Consider the following 18,170-nt stretch of genomic DNA (forward strand, 5'->3'; position numbering starts at 1 on the left):
CAAGCTTTTGCGCATGGGTGAGACTGTTTTATTCTGCTCCCTCCGCATGCGTTCAGGTGGCCAGAGACCTATCGGACTCCTGGGAGATCGGCAGGGGAACTAGACAGGGATGCCCGCTCTCACCGCTCCTCCTCTTTACTTTGGCTATGGAGCCACTGGCGATCTGGCTCCTGGAGGAGCTGGGACCATGGGGTATCCGGGTGGGGCAGACTATGCACATTGTTTCCCTATATGCAGATGATGCATTGGTGTATCTTCGGGAGCTCAGTGTCTCTGTGTCTTCGTTGTTGCAGCTGTGAGGAGCCTTCGGAGTCATGTTTGGTCTTAAGGGGAATAGAAAGAAGTCACTCCTGTTTCACTTTACGGTGTCCCTCAGGATGATTTGCCGAGGGTAGGGCTCAGGTGGGAGATTGAGAGCTTCCGGTATCCCGGCATTTAGGTCACTCACACTGTGGTGGCACACGAAAAGCACAACATAGAATGAGTAGTTACTGGCCTGAAGCGTTTGGTCTCATTTTGGAGCAGATTACCACTTTCTATAATGGGGAAGGTGGCTGTAGTAAAGATGGTGTTCCTGCCGCAGTGCCTTTACTTGGTTCAGAACTCCCTGTTTCCGCTGTCCGCTCGGCTCTTACGCCATCTAGATAGCTTGCTGATCTCATTGGTGTGGGCCGGGCGACGCAGTAGGGTGGAATTGCCTGTGTTATAAAGTGATCTCTTGGGGGAGGGCTGGGGATTCCCAATATTAGACATTATTATTACGCAGCACATTGGCAACACTCTGCAAATTGGATGACGGAGTCAGACAATTGGGAGAAGAGATTGTTTGCAGGTCTGAATCAGCCGTCCCGTATTTGGTCGAGACCACTGCCTGGATCTGGGAGAAGGCTGTTAAGACTGTGCTACGACGGGCCCCATTTGACAGAGAATTGAGGATACAGGACTTAGCACCCTTTAGGGACATGGACAGTCTGATGTCCATGGAGGGTTGGAGGCTGGGAGTTGTGAACTGGTAGAAGATTTATACCCCAATGGTGAGTTCATTTCCTTTACTGATGCTTGGGATTTGTTTGGTCTGGGCCCCGGGCAGTTCTTGCAATATGCAAAAATGGAGAGTGTGACTTGTGAGATCTGGTGTTGTTTTCCGGTGGCCCCGCAGGCCTCGGCAGTGCTGAATGGACTGATTAATTGGGGTGAGGGGACTCACTTGATCTCCCGGTTCTACAAAGCCCTCAGGGATGATCAGCTGGCCGCGATAAGTGGGGTGCGTAGGGCGTGGGAGCATGAACTGGGGGACCACATAGAGGAAGCTGACTGGGAAATGGCGCTGTCGTTGGTGCACACAGTGTCATGCAACAATAGGTTTAAACTTCAACTTTGTGCATAGGTCATACCTCACACCTAGCCAACACAGCAAGATCAACCCTGGATGAAGGGCGGAGTGTCCTAGGTGTGGTGCTCTTGGTGCTTCCTTCGTGCACTTGGCTTGGACCTGCAGGATGGTGCACAACTTCTGACAGGAAGTGGTAGGGAAAGTTGAGGAGGTTATGGTATTGGTGCTGGAAGCAACGCCATTGCCATGCCTTTAGGGTGTAGTGCGGAGACCACAGGGCCAGAATATCCCATATAAGCTCACGCAGCTGGCGCTGGTATTGGCCAAGCGCTGGGTGGCTATTGGCTGGATGAGTGCCCAGAGTCCTTCAATCCCCTGTTGGATTCGAGATTTAATGGACTGGGGTGCAGCTGAGGAACAACATATGCTCCTGACACGCAGGGATGAGGGGGCACTGACAGATGTGGTTGCTTGGGGTGCACTATTGGAACGGTTCACTGGAGTGGAGGAATTAAGTTCTGCAGGAAGTACGGATTATGAGGGGTGTGGGAGTACGCCTTGAATCAATTTGACAGGTGACTACCAACTATGGTGAGGTTATGTCTCTGTTCTATACAATATGTGTAATGACTTGTTTCCTGAGGATCATCAGCGGGGGATGGGGTGTCTAAGGGAAATTCTGCCACAGTGGTTGCTATCGTCCTTGGCTTGGATTCATGTTAATGATATCCTCTGGTACTGTGATATAATGATACTGCCATGTCTCGCAATGACCAGCACTGCACTGTATTTTTCTTGTTAATTATGTTTTCTAAACTCAATAAAAACAGTTATAAAAAAAAAGAACTCAGAAAGGTGCTGTTTCAGTTGAGAGCAGGAGATGCTGAAATATTTTTAAGTGTGCAATGGCCTAAAATGAAATTGGAGTTCTTGGGGGCACAAGATTACTAATGAAGGGTTGAAACCCCAAAAGAAAAAGAATAAGGGCTTGCTCAAACTGAGGGGCACTGCTTACAATAAATGTTTAAGAAGAGTAGGAGTTTGGATACCTTCTAAAAGAAAGTAATTGCAGCTTTAAGGGAGACTATTACTCCTCCAACAAAAATATAAAAGAACCATAATTATCTACAGGTTTCTGAGGCTTGGCAACAGTCTAAAATTTGAAAGATAGTATATCTACTCTTAAGCTCCTTGCTGCACCTACCTTGAGACAAATTGCGTTTATCACAAAAGTGGATACTCAATTATCTTTTTGACCACTTTTTATAAGAAAATGGTAAGGTACCTAAATGTCAACTGTAAAATGTCACTGCATAGTATTACTATTTTTTTATTATATATTTTGATGTTAAATGCTTGAATGAAAATATATATACACGTTTACTTTTTTTGGTTTATTTTTTAGTGTGGAGTTTTGGGATTACCTAGGTAGTGTTCGACTATGCTGGTATATAAATTATTATGAAAGGAATAATTTGGACATAATTTAATGAATTTAAATTGGCACTATCTTATTTAGTAGGTTAAAATGATGCGTACAATTGGTAAAATATATTGTGCCAAATTTAGTTTTTTATTTTTTTATTTGAAAAAATACAAAAATTGATTTTCTTTCTTTGGGATGTGTTGAGTGAGTTGTTTATTATTACTAGTTAGATTCATTCATAACATATTGGAGAAGTTAACAGCCATTAATTTGTTTTTTTATCAATACTGTAATTGCTACATTTTTCAATTAAAGAACATATTATGATCTTTACTTAAGGCCTGATTATGAGTTTGGCAGTCGGGCTGCCAGACGGCCACATTGACAGTCCCAAAAAGACTGTCACCTTGGCAGTCTTACGGACCTCCATATGACGAGTTATACAGGCAGGACTGCCACCCAAAAAAACAGGAAATAGGCAGTTCAAACTCCAGCACCAAGAGCACAGTGACCAACCACTGACCGTGTTACAAGTTCAAAGTCGCAATGGTGGACACTCATGGCAGTCAGCCAATGGCAGTCTAAACCACAGCAGTGCGCTGTCACCAAAGTAATACACAACAGCACATTGGATGGATTTGAAAACAACACAGCTGACACACATTTCCACACTCAACTCATCTGCAAAGAACACTATAAAACACATCCCTTCACACACACCACAAGCCTTTGCATTTGCACTGCAACACACAGAAGCCAGAGCAAATTCGTCATAATTCTGCACCTATACTAGGCACCACTTTTTTCTCACTACCTCTTTTCACATCCAGCACACACTTTTGTCCAGTCACACCCTCTTGCACTACCCCCCTTTCATAAGTCACTGTCATCCTTATTTTGTTTTACCACAATAGCAGGTATTAAAAATCCCTATTTTACTGATGAAGAGTTAAGAGTCATGATGGATGAAATCATAAGAGTAGAGCCACAATTGTTTGGAGCCCAAGTCCAGCACACTCCTCTTGGCAGGAAAATGGAAGTGTGAGATAGGATAGTCAACAGAATGAAAACTGTAAGCACCACCTTGCCCACAAAGGAGGACATCAGGAAGACGTGGAATGACCTCCGGAGCAAGGTCTGTTCCCTGGTCTCCAGACACCAGCTGTAAGCGAAGAAGACTGGTGGTGGCATTCCCACGCCTCCCTTCCAAATCTATTCATGGGTTGAGAAGGTCATGGCCATCCTGCATCCTGAGGGCTTTACAGGGACACCACTGGAGTGGTGTTTGGAAAGTTACAACACTTAAAATGTCACCAAAATGCTATGTCATGCATGCTCACAGATCACTTTTATAGTCACTCCACTCTTCAGCCCAGTGTCCACCAGCTCAAAAATCTCTATTTGGCAACTCCCATTTGAAGTGTACTCACTTGGAGAGTTGACATTTATACAGTGTGTGTAGTACAGGGACTGAAATGACTACAACTCCCAGCAGGCACTGTTACTATTACTCAAACCACCAGCACAGTGTCTTCTTCTCCAAATGCCCTTACTTTTTAACCACTAATTGAAGTGTACTCACCTAGGAGGATAGCATTTGAATAGTGTGTGTAGTACAGGGACTGGCATAAGTGCTAAGGCCAGCAGGCACTGTTACTGTTACTCCACTCAGCCATCCCTGTGTCCCCTTCTCTATAGACCCATGTTTGTCGACTCACACATTAAGAGTACTCATCTGGGAGGATAACATGTATAGTCTGTGTACTAGAGTGACTGACATGACTGCAACTCCCAGCAGGACTCATTTCTGTAACTCCAAACACCAGTAAAGTGTTTTCTTCTCCAAATACCCATGTTTGTAAATTCAAAAATGAAGTTTACCCACCTGGGAGGATACCATTTGTCAAGTGTTAGGAGGTAGAGGGAGTGAACTGACTGCAACTCCCAGCAGGCCCTGCTTCTCCAACTCCAACCAGTAGCACAGTGTTCAGTTGCCCAAATACATCTGATAGTGAACTCTCAATTGAAGTGTGCTCATTAGGGGGGAGAGCATTGGTCAAGTGTGTGTACTAGAGAGAGGGATCTGACTGCAGCTACCATCAGGCCCTGTATCTGTAACTCCAAACACCAGCACAGTGTTATTTTGTCCAAAGACCACTGTTTGGCAATTTACAAATAAAGTTTAATCACCTGGGGGCATAACTTTTGTCAGGTATTTGGGATTAGTGAGAGTGACAGGACTGCAACTCCTAGGAGGAACAGTTTTTCTAACTCCAAATACCAGACCAGTGTTCTCTCCTCAAAAGATCTGTGTGTCTTAACTCTCTATTGAAGTGCACTCACCTTGGAGGAAACCATTTGCATAGTGTACGTAGTACAGTGAGTTACATGACTGCAGCTCCTAGTAGGCTCTCTTACTGTCACTCTAACCACCAATCCAGTGTCCTCTTCTCCAAAGACTCATAGTTGGGAAATCTCACATGAAGTGTACTCACCTGGGGCGGATGACATTTATCAAGTGCCTGAAGTAGAGGGAGTGACATGACTGCCAAGGCCAGGATGCTCTGTCTCTCCAGCTTCACACACAATCCCAGTGTTCCCTTGTCCAAATACCCTTGTTTGTTAACTCGCAATGGAAGTGTACTCACCTGGAGGATAATTTTTCTATACTGTGTGTAGTACAGGGAGTAAAACGACTGCAACACCCAGGAAGGCCTGTCCCTGTGACTCCAATCACCAGCCCAGGGTGCACTTGCCCCAATGCACCTGTTAGTGAACTCGCAAATGAAGTGTACTCACCAGGGAGAATAACATTTGTCTAGAGTTGGGAAGTAGAGGGACTGACCTGAATACAAAGCCCATTAGGCCCTGTGTCTGTAACGCCAATCACAAAAATACTGTTCAGTTGCCCAAATCCATCTATTTATGAACTCTCAATTGAAGTCTACTCACGTGGGAGAATAACATTTTCAGGTTTTGGTAACTAGAAAGAGTGACCTAAATGCAAATCCCAGGAGTCACTGTTCAAGTGACTTGAGATAGCAGAACAGTGGCCACTTGTCCAAAACATCTTGCCTGCTCACACTTAAATGATCTTTAGTTATCTGGGAGGGATCACAACACAGATCATGTTCAACTCAGAGATGTGTCTGGCCACCTGGCTCCAACTTGAACTGCTAAACTAAGATGAAACTATTGAGGACAGTAAGGACAGCTCACCCAATGTGCAACAAGAATAATCACCAAGGCCTCAAGATGCATCACCAACATGGTATTGACTGAAGCAGACACATTCACAAAGCACTGACCACATGATGACTCAAATCACATGTGCAACAAACTCCTGGGTCTGCCTAAATCGCAATCAACTAGTCCTCAAAATAGTCAAAGCCACATCATGCCCAGCCACTCTCTTGCCTGCACTGGTGGCAAGATGTAATTCTCTGCTCATCTTCCAAAGTGCTAATGACCTCCTAAATTCAGCAGCTGCTTGACTTAAATGGAATTGGCATTCTTCACAAATGTCAGGTCAATACAACCAATAGCAGTAGGATAACCTGTAAAGGAACTATGTACACGGGCTTTGCAAAATGTCACTGTAAACCTTAGGAGGTAGATGTCACAATACAACCTGTAACATTGTATCTTTCACATCAACAGGTCTAGCTGCCCCTGAGCACATAGAGGCCACAGAGGAGACTGCCACTACCACCATGGATGAAGCTGTCAGTGAGGAAGACACTACTGGATGTGGAGGACTGTTCAGACCCATCCAAAAAACCTGGTCAGACCCCAACAGTGAGTCTCACTGTGGTCCCATTAACATCTCCCAGCCCACTTGCTCAAACATCGCAGGCAGAAGTGGAATGCTCATTTTTCTGCAGTGCTCTGCCGTCAGAGGTGGTCATTACAACCCTGGCGGTCGGTGTTAAAGCGGCGGTAAAACCACAAACAGGCCGGTGAAAAAAAATAATGGAATCACGACCGTGGCGGAAACCGCCAACAAAGACAGCCACTTTAACACTCAGACCACCACGGCGGTACAAACAAACAGCTTGGCGGTCACCGCCAACAGACAGGCGGAGGACAATGTACCGCCCACAGTATCACAACATACCAATCCGCCACCTTTTCCGGGGTGGATTCACTGCAGACAAAAACACGGCGGAAACAGGACTTCGAAAGGAAAACGCTCACCTCTACACACCCCACGAGGAATCCAGACGCCATGGAGCCCGAGCTCCAGATCCTGCCAGCCCTTATCTTCTTGCTCCTCTACCAGGAGCACGAACGCCGGCGGCAAAGACAACGGTGAGTACTGCACCTACGACACAGGGGAGGGGGGAGGGAAAAAACAGGGACACACACACGTAATAAGCAACACCCCCACCCCCACCCTCACCCACGACAACACACACACTAATACAGCATGATACATTACAGTTAGACCCCGCAACCCCCCCGGAAGAATGCAAAGACCAAAGAAAATGAGTGTAACCATTGTAATATATTAAAATCCAGTACGCAAAAATATATATCTACACTATAAACAAAATGTACACCAATAGTAGTCCAGGTAGTGCTCCATTGAAGTCCGTGGAACACTGGGCCCACACGGTATGGGCGAGGCCCACACTCAATCCCCGAACATGACGGAGAGAACACTGCAGGGGCATCAGATAGCAATAAAACAGGCACCTCAGGGGGAAGGGAAAAGGGGGGCACCTCAGCCGGTTGAGTGCACGACGCCAAATCCACGAGGGGGCCACATGCCCACTGTTCCATCCTGGGGAGTGAAAAGCCACAGTCTCTCAAGTCTCTACAGTGGGTGGTTTGCCCACTGCTCAATCCTGGGGAGTGCAAAGCCACAGTCTGTCAAGTCTCTACAGTGGGTGGTTTGCCCACTGTTCCATCCTGGGGAGTGCAAAGCCACAGTCTCTCAAGTCTCTACAGTGGGTGGTTTGCCCACTGTTCAATCCTGGGGAGTGCAAAGCCACAGTCTCTCAAGTGGATGCCTTTCTCCACTGGTTCTGGAGGGGGCTTTGTGCCCAGAGTGCTTCATCCTGCCAAGGACAGAGGTAGTGGATGTGATACTCCACTGGTTCTGGAGGGGGCTTTGTGCCCAGAGTGGTTCATCCTGCCAAGGACAGAGGTAGTGGATGCCTTTCTCCACTGGTTCTGGAGGGGGTTTGGTGCCCAGAGTGCTTCATCCTGCTCGTGACAGATTCAGTAGCGTCAGTGCCCTTGGCGCTCATGGGCCAGCGGTGCTTGTTGCGTCGGTGCCTTGTTCAGCGGTGCTTGTGGCGGCGGTGCCCTGCACTATGCCGCGCACTTGGGCTCCACTGTTCAATCCCTGGGACATTGCCTACAAGGCTATGGCTGACATCTGCACACATTGATGACACAGGAGCCTGACTAGGTGTAGTTGGCACTGTGCACAGGTGGGGTGGGGTGCCACAGGGTCTGCCAGAACAAGGGGACCTAACTAGCACACTCGCCCTGACCTAGGGAAACCCACAGCCCACCTCCCCCACCCAGACACCGCCACTGCGCGCAAATTCAGCTGAATGAGAGTGTACTCACCCCCTTGTGGCTGCTGTGATGCCCTCAAGCGCCCATCCAGCTCCGGATACGCCACCGCCAGGATCCTAAACATCAGGGGGGTCATGGTGCGATGGGCACCCCTCCCACATTGGGAGGCCATCCCCAGCTGTGCCTCCGCCGTCTTCTTGCTCCAGCGGCGAATGTCCTCCCATCTCTTCCGGCAGTGGGTGCTCCGTCTGTGATAGACCCCCAGGGTCCGGACGTGTTTGGCAATGGCACGCCAAATATCTTTTTTCTGGTGGGCGCTGACCTACATGAATTGTAGAGGGGGAAAAAAACAGTTTTTATCAAATGGACCATCACAGTAATTGGCCCCCATCCCTACCCTTGCCATGATGCACATTCACTCACAGTCGTTTCATGCACGCCTCAATCTCCCCCCCACCATCTTTCATCCACCCCACTCCACACAGGCATAGCCCATACTGCATGCTCCCAGTGTACTTACCTGTTTGTCTGGAGGACCGTAGAGTAGCGTGTACTGGGGGAGGACCCCAACTCCTCCGATGTGAAGGCAGGGACCTTTTCCCCAGACGCACGAGCCATTGTCTCTTCCAGACCGAGGTCACAGCAGCACTTGCAGTGTAGGTCCTCTCCTGTCAAAGATCAGGTATCGAGTGATTGCACAGATAGAAAATGGCGGTCACGTCCGCGGCGGTGCGTACCGTCACCGCCGGCGTACATCGTCATTGGCTCCTGGGACCCATGGGGTCCAATGTTAACCAATGCAGAATTGCGCCGCGGTCTTCGACCGCCAACCGCGATGGTGTACAACGCCAGCTCAGTTACCTCACATCCCATTGTCCCACTTTACAGGTCAGGCAGCCGCCATTTCAGGGGCCCACATGGCTTAATTTTTAACTGCGTCACACATACCTAGGCCTTGCCTCAACACTCATACAGGCCAAATTTCGGAATTTGATTCGTGTTCTGTGTAAGCTGTGGGTACGTACCTCTGAGTTGGTTGACTCTGTGCTCGCTGTTGTCCTTCATAGGCACCGTCCGCTGGGACATGTGAGGAGATGGCGGCATCCTCCGGTGTACAGACTGCAGGTGGACCTGTCGACAATGGAGGAAAGACATGTGATCATCACCTACAGGCTTGATCGCGCCACAATCCTGGAACTGTGCGCCCAGCTGGAGCCAGACCTGATGTCAGCTATCCGCCATCCCACAGAAATCCCCCGTCAAGTGCAGGTGCTGTCAGTACTCCATTTCCCAGCAAGTGGGTTTTTTCAAAATACAGTGGCCATAGCATCAGGGATGTCCCAGCCTATGTTTTCCAACGTGTTGTCCAGAGTGTTGTCTGCCCTGCTGAAACACATGCGGAGCTACATCGTTTTCCCTCAGGTGGAGGATTTGCCTATAGTAAAAGGTGACTTCTATGCCCTGGGACATATCCCCAACATCAAAGGTGCCATTGATGGGACACATGTGGCTTTGGTACCCCCCGCAGGAGTGAACAGGTGTACAGAAACCGGAAGAGTTATCATTCCATGAATGTGCAGATGGTGTGTTTGGCAGACCAGTACATCTCCCACGTTAATGCCAAATTCCCTGCCTCAGTGCATGACGCTTACATCCTGTGGAATAGCAGCATCCCTTATGTGATGGGTCAACTCCAGAGGCACTGTGTGGCTATTAGGTGAGCACCTGGAAGCAAGTCAGTGGGAATGGTTGTCTGGGTCTGGGGATATCCCTACAGGTTAGTGTGTGTCTAACAGTTGTCCCTCGCCATTTGCAGGTGACTCTGGTTACCCCAACCTGTCATGGCTACTGACCCCATTGAGGGATCCCAGGACAAGGGCAGAGGAACGCTACAATGAGGCCCATGGGCGAAGTCGGCGGATAAGAGAGCGGACCTTCGGCCTCCTGCAGGCCAGGTTCAGGTGCCTCCATATGACAGGTGGATTCCTATTCTACTCACCAAAGAAGGTGTGCCAGATCATCGTGGCCTGCTGTATGCTTCACAACTTAGCTTTGCGACAACAGGTGCCTTTTCTGCAGGAGGATGGTCCAGATGGCAGTGTTGTTGCAGCTGTGGAGCCTGTGGACAGTGCAGACAAGGAAGCAGAAGAAGAGGACATCGATAACAGGAATGCAGTGATCCTGCAATATTTCCAGTGAGACACAGGTAAGAATACAAACCTGCCTACTACATGTACCTTAACTCTACTACCTCTCTACTGTCTGTCGTTTTCACCCAGTGTATGGTCACTGAGTTGTCACTTTCCCTTACGATTTCACAGATGTGGGTCCCACAGTGTGACATCTGCTTTGTTTCCTCATGGACTAGAGCTGTGTGACATAGGTATGTTAACATTACATTTGAAAGAGCATTTTGTCACTGTAATTGCTAATACACTATTTCGAAATCACAGACTGACTCCAGATTGTTTTCTGCTTCAAGGGTGTTTATTTAAGTGCTCAATATTGGAGGGGGTTGTAAAATGGTGAGGGGTGATGGTGGAGGAATGTCCATGGCAGAGTCCAGTCTATTAGTTTCACAGGTGCATTGCCCAAATGAGCATAGGAAGTGGAGCTGGGGCAGTTTGAGGATGGACAGGGTGACGAAGTGGGACAGAAGGATGACATTCAGCATGGTCTCATTTCTTGGCGGGGGTCTTGGCATCGTTCTCTGCCTTTGTCCTGGATCTCAGGGACCGTTTGCGGCGTGGTTCTCCCACTGCAGGGGGTGGGGTGCAGGTGTGGTGGTCCAGTAGCAGTGCATCCTGTCCACTAGCGCCGGTGGAGGTGGTGGGCAGTTCATCGTCCAAGCTAGTGTCAGGGGCCCCTTGTTGTGCCACAGTGTCCCTCCTGGTTTTGAGTACTTCCTTCAGCACCCCTACGATGGTGCCCAGGGTGGAATTGATGGATCTGAGTTCCTCCCTGAAGCCCAAATACTGTTCCACCTGCAGTCGCTGGGTCTCCTGAAACATGGCCAGTACCGTGGCCATCGTCTCCTGGGAGTGGTGGTAGGCTCCCATGATGTTGGAGAGGGCCTCGTGGAGAGTGGGTTCCCTTGGCCTGTCCTCCCCCTGTTGCAGAGCAGCTCTCCCAGTTCCCCTGTGTTCCTGGGCCTCCGTCCCCTGGACCGTGTGCCCACTACCACTGCCCCCAGGTCCCTGTTGTTGTTGGGGTGGTGGGTTAGCCTGGGTTCCCTGTAGTGGTGGACACACTGCTGATTGACGTGTCCTGGGGACAGAGGTATGGGCCCACTGGGTGGGTGCTGTGCTGGTGTTTCCAGAAGGGGGAAGCTCTGTAGTGGCATGTGACTGTGTCAGGGGAACCGACTGTCCCGAGGTCCACGATGGGCCAGGCTGGTCATCTAGATCCAGTTGGACAGAGCTGCTGTCATCACTGTGGGCCTATTCTGTTGGTGGTGTGGATATGTGTGGACCCTCCTGTCCGGTGACGTTGGGTAGGGGTCCTGCAGGGGTATAAAAGGATCTTTATTACATCTGTGTGTGCCATGGTGTGCAATAGGTGGGTGACCGTGTACCCCAGTAATTGCATTCCTGTGTGGGACCTTGTGTGATGGTGGTTTAGGGGGGTGTATGGGTATGTGCAGTGTCCATGCTTTGTTGATGCATGCAGGGCTTGGTGTTAGGATGTGTGGTTTGTGATGTTGGGACATTTGTGAGGAGTTGGAGTGATGGGGGTAAGGGTGAGGGTGGGAGTATGTGATGGCATTCAGGTAGGGTGGGGGATGTAATAGTTAAGATTTGACTTACCAGAGTCCATTCCTCCATCTACTCCTGCGAGGCCCTCAGGATGCAGAATCACCAAGACCTGCTCCTCCCATGTTGTCAGTTGTGGGGGAGGAGGTGGGGGTCCCCCCAGTCCGCTGAACCACAAGGTGGTGTCTTGAGACCACGGAACGCACTTTCCCCCGTAGGTCGTTCCACCTCTTCCTGATGTCATCTCTATTTCTTGGGTGCTGTCCCACTGCATTGACCCTGTCCACTATTCTGCGCCACAGCTCCATCTTCCTAGCTATAGAGGTGTGCTGCACCTGTGATCCGAATAGCTGTGGCTCCACCCGGACGATTTCCTCCACCATGACCCTGAGCTCCTCCTCAGAGAACCTGGGGTGTCTTTGCGTGCCATGGGGTGGTGTGGGTGATGTGTGGGGTGGTGTGTAGTGATAAGTGGGGTGGTATTTAGTGGTGTGTTGTGTGAGGTTCGTGGAAATTATATGGGTGATGGTATTGTGTGCCTGTGGATGCTTGGTAGTTGTTTGTAGTGTCTCTCTCTGGCCTTCTCTCGGTAATTGTGGTCGTAGGGGGTTGTGGGTGATGTGGGTGTGTGTTTTATATTGTAATGGGTGTGTGGGAGTGGTGTGTGTATGTGTATCAGGCGCCTGTATTTTGAATTGTCCAATGTGGCAGTGTTTTGTCAATGTGTGTGTATTTTGAGCGCGGCGGTGTGTACCGGCAATGGAATACCGCGGTTGAAAGACCGCTGCGTGGATTCGTGTGTCGTGATAGTGTGGGCGTATTTCTGTTGGCGTGACGGTGGAGGTTTTGTTTTCCCCAGTTTATCACTGACCTTTGGTGTGGCGGACTTGTGTGGGTGTCTGAATTTTGGCGGATTCCGAGCTGCGGGTCATAATAGCTGTGGCGGGTTTCCGCGGCTGTGTGTTGGTGGTCTTCTGCACGGCAGTAAGTGACATTTACCACCAATGTTGTAATGACCGCCAGAGTGTCTAGGAGGAAATGGAATTATTATACACATAAAGAATCCAATTGTTATAGTGCAGATGTACATCTTGGTGGATCGATGGAGGAATGGATGTGGATGGATGGATGAAGGCAAAATGCAGAAATAAATAAAACTAAAATTAAAAAATATTTTTAAAAATTAAAAAACTAAAATTAAAATCAAGAAATGTAAAAGATTAAAATTAAAATAAAAGCTAAAATAAAATAAAAAATTTAAAATAATTGAACTATAAAATAATAGAATAAAAAATGAAAATAGAAAATAACAAATTTAAATAGAAACTTAAATAAAAAAAATCAATAATTAACAATGTTTGTATGCAAGCCTATGTCAAAGACACACTGACCTGATGTACAAAATGACTGCCAGCCACATGGTCAAACAACAACACGGAGCCAGGAGGCATAGCAAATAAAGAACACATGCAAGCCTATGTAAAAGTGACACTGGCAGGAGGGACAAAATGGCTGCCAGCAACAAGGAGAACAAAGAAGAACACATATAAGCTATGGCTAAAACATACTGTCTGGATGCAGAAACTGGCTGCCAGCTACATGGTCAAACAACAATTGAGAACAAGGAGACCGGGAGAGCAAAGAAAGCATGCAAGCCTATGAACATAGACTACACAAAACAGCTGCTGGACACACGGCATGGAGAACAAATAGAAACAGTAGATGATGACAAACACACACACGCTGGCCATAAAGAGGCATGGCGGTAACATTGAAGAAACACTAACATTAATTCAGCAATGGAAAACACAAAAATTAACTTGGTTATAAAATTTCACAATAACAGTACACACATCCTTCTATGCCTTCAAATATGACCACACAACATATACTTTTTGCAACAAAACGAACTGTAAGAAATAGCTAACATTTTTAATTTAATCTTATGCAATCCCTTCCCTAAATGAAATTTTAAAAACCTATATAACAGAAACATTTATTTAATGTTCTGGTGACTACTAGTTCTTGGATTACTAGCTACACGGCACTTTGGATATCTACACCATACAGAAAAATAATAGTGCAAATGTTACAAACATGTACAAAAAGTACAGAGCTGTAAAACAATTTTTCTTTACAAAAGATGGAAAATCAATAAAATGCTAAATTAATAACTAGGACCATACTGAAACCCCAGGCCACCCACCACTTAAAAAATTGTGAGATCAAATTAAAATACAAAGAAACACTGGTGCATGCCCAAGCAAACAACTTCCTTATTTAAGAGTTCTTTAACTTACTTGTGTGATTTTACAAAAGCAAAGTTCTTAAATCTAAAGATAGACCCAGGAGACAAAGAGAGTGATCCTTCTACCTTGAAATCCAAATGAAAAGTGACCAGGAGATGGACAAAGCACTGGGAGGGTCCTGCTGGCCAGGAACAGGAAGTTGCAGTTTCTGGGACACTTCCTTCTGGTTTGAAAGAACAAGAGGCTTCTCCATCTAAAAACAACTTGAAGGGTCCATTGGAGAAGAACATCCACTCAAAATCCACTATTTAGATGTATCTAGAGTAGAAAATCTACTCCAGGTGCATTCTCACTCACGAGTGGGACTGTTTTTGCTGCCACAGGTCTGCTCAGGGACAGTGAATTGTTCAGAACATTGTGTCACGCATCAGCAACACCATATCAACATCACACATAATTCAATTGACTCCCTCACATTGCTCACATGCTATGGACTGTCATTAGATTGAAAAAATATATGTATGGATGTGCCATTTAACACAAACACCCCTCCCATTAAATATCCCTTCAATGGACCCACACATGTTAACTACATTGCACACAATAGAAGGTCAGTGGGATGCACAATGTATTGTGAGACAAATATCCAAAGCTCACTACGCAAACAATACCTGCACAATAGTGGTGGGGCATCAAGAGCACTCCTGGAAGAATGCTGCCCTGGGGCACATTTCACTTTGTACATGCACTAAAACACCATTTGCCTAGGAACTGTCCTACATGTATCTCAGGAGCAAATAATAGTAGAGCCAAGTGACATGCCAATCTGCCAAATGTATAATTGAAAGTCAAGGAAGCAAATACACCAGCAACAGCATGGGGGATACAGGTAGATGAAGCAGTTGCAAGGTACACACATCAAAATGGACACATGGTCAGTCAGTTGTAAAGGAAGGTAGCACCATATGTGGACAAACAAAACTCTAGCTTCCACACATGAGACAAATGTACAGTCCATATCAGGGGGACAATTATAACCACATATATACTGAAATTGGCCAACCCAAGATGAAATACTAACCATATCAAGCATAACGCAATGCAATGACACCCTAATTGGATTAACAAACACATATCCATACAGTGAACATCTACCCTTGTCCTGGGTGACACAAGCACTGTCCACAAAGTCAGATTTTGCAAACAGCAAGTGGATCAGCAATCGGGGTGAAACACACACAGCTGTAGGCATAAAACCCAACTTACTCAGGAGCAACAAAAAGGTAGAAAAGTAATGACAGGATGAATGTGTACCCAAAAAACAACAACTTGGGTTTATTGAATGCAAATGATTTAGATCAAAGGATATTGGCCAGTCCATATTAGTCCATGCACAGTACTGTGCTCAAGCTTGACTCAAATCACTGCCAGGAAACATCTAAAGGAAAGTACATCAAGTGGGCATGCAGGCACCTCAGGGATAATGCTTCGGTGGGTGGGATCGGATTTGGGATGGATGGGTTGGGGAGGCTGTGTCTCTGTATGGGGGGCTTTTTCTTTGGGGTAGAGGTATGGAAGCTTGTGGGGGCAGGTTTGAGAGGGCAGGGCTTGGATGTGGAAAGGATGGGTTGAGATGTGGTTGGGGGTCTCTTTGGTTTGGAAGGAGGTGAAGGTAACAGGGGAAAGGGCAAGGTCAAAAAGGAAACTTTCCTTGAGAAACCAGGTAGGGTCATCAGAAGGGACTGGGGATTTAGAGGTTGAAGGAGATGTGACCTTGTCTTTGGGATGGGTGTTCATGCTGGTGGTGTGTGTGTAATGTATGCTTGTGTTTGGGTGGTGTCTGTTGCGTGTGTGAGTTTGGGCATTTGCAGATCTTGGGGGCTGTGTGTAGAGATGCTGGGTGATGTGGGAATGGTGTTTGTGTATGTGGCTGTTGTGGTGGTATCTGTGGGCATGGTAGATATTTTGGATGTGTCTGTGTGTGCTGGGTTGGTGTGTGTATGTATGGTGGATGTGGTGTATGTGTCTGTGTGTGATGGGGTGGTGTGTGGGGTATGGTTGATGTGGTGGATGTGCCACTGGGTGTTATGTTGGTGTCTGTGGGTATGGTTGTTGTGGTGTGTGAGTCGGTGGGGGTAGTGTGGGTGTCTGTGGAAATAGTGTCTGTTGTGCTGTCTCTAGGTGACTGTTGAGTGCTTGCATGCCAGTGTGTCTTGTGGTTCTTCTGTCTACGTGTGCTGCTTGTGTGTGTTGAGGTGAGTGCATGTGGATGTGTCTGTATGCTTGGGGCAGGTAATGAAATAGAGAATTTGGATTGGGGAGAGGGAGGTGGTGGGGTGGATTGTGGGGATAGATGCCTGCAATTAGTTAGGAGGCCAGAGCCTGAAAAGATCTCTTTAGGCCAGAACTGTCACCATGAATGCCTTCCAGGGACGCATTTGTCTGCTGAAGTTGGCTGGCCAAACCCTGGATGGCATTCACTATAGCTATCTGCCCCACAGAGATACTCATCAGGAAGTGAATAGCCTCTTCAGTCAGGGAAGCAAGGGTAACTGGGGCTGGGATTGAGGTGCCTGGGGTGAAGGAGATGCCCACCCTCTTGAGTGAGTGGACACAGCCAACTAGGTGGTGAGCAACAGAATGGGTGGTGATACAACTGGGGGGGGGAGGCAGGCAAGGATGGTACAGGAGCAGGTCCTGATGGGTTTGTCAACACTTGGGAGTGGACACTGGAAGTAGAATCCAAAGATGACAAGCTCAATATTGTATACTCTGTGGCACTCCCCTCAACCTCCAGGCCATTGTGTCTCTCTGTGTTGGGGGTGTCATGACTGGAGCTACCGTCGCCAGATGCTTCACCACTTGATTCCGCCCTGTCTCTTTCACTTGCCTGGGATGATGCTGCAAATACAAAGAGAAAAAGAGAAATAGGGTCACTACGTGTTCCTGATCACAGTTGAACAACAGCTGTGGTTAGCAAACATTATCATGATGTAAAGTAGGCCCCAGCAACAAACTCCATCAAAGTGGCTCCTACATTTACCACACCATATGCATATATGCCACATAAACTGTCAACAGTTGCCTACAGTAAAATCAAACTCTCACAAAAAAACTCCTGTGGCATGGCTGAAGTTGTGCAACACAGTAACCATTGAACAAGTAGGAGACCTCTTCACCTTCAATGGTTTGCCTCGTGTACCATACCTCAGTTATCTGTTGTTATACAATAGAAGGCCAATGTCAAGTTCATTCCTGCAGATCCCACACAAGGTCATGCATATATTTACTGTCACATACCCAATACCACAACAATATGAAATGATGGTCCAAAATTCTGGCATGTTGCTGAAAGACACACAGTAACCTGAAGAAGGTGACATGGAACTACCCATGTCACACTAAAAAACAAATCAGCAAAGCTCACTTTACCCCGTGTCAATAATCCTAAAGGAGTAATTATGTTGTTCAGATATACTACACATCTAGAATGGGAATATACACTGTACACAAAATGTGCAAAACGTCAGGGAGATATGTCTCCAAAATCCACAACAAAATGAATCAGATGGCCCCTTGGAAACCACTTCTCCTCTATGACACCCCCTACAATGACATACTCTGATTGCATCAGTTGTAGCTAATAGTCCTTTGAATGTTAGAGAGGCCCACATATTCTCAAATACTTGTAGAAGGCCCTCAACATGTTACCCAGTGGGAATCTACATCACTGTCTCCATTTTGGCCCTGCAAACCCAGATTTCAGTAGATGGATGGTTGTACACAACCACATGTGATTTCCATATAACTCCAAGTCACTCCATGATGCATGCCAACAGTCAGGTGATAAACCTTCCACTTTTCACATGGGCAGAACA

Source organism: Pleurodeles waltl, chromosome 1_1, assembly GCF_031143425.1.
Source record: "Pleurodeles waltl isolate 20211129_DDA chromosome 1_1, aPleWal1.hap1.20221129, whole genome shotgun sequence".
In the NCBI taxonomy this organism is placed as follows: domain Eukaryota; kingdom Metazoa; phylum Chordata; class Amphibia; order Caudata; family Salamandridae; genus Pleurodeles; species Pleurodeles waltl.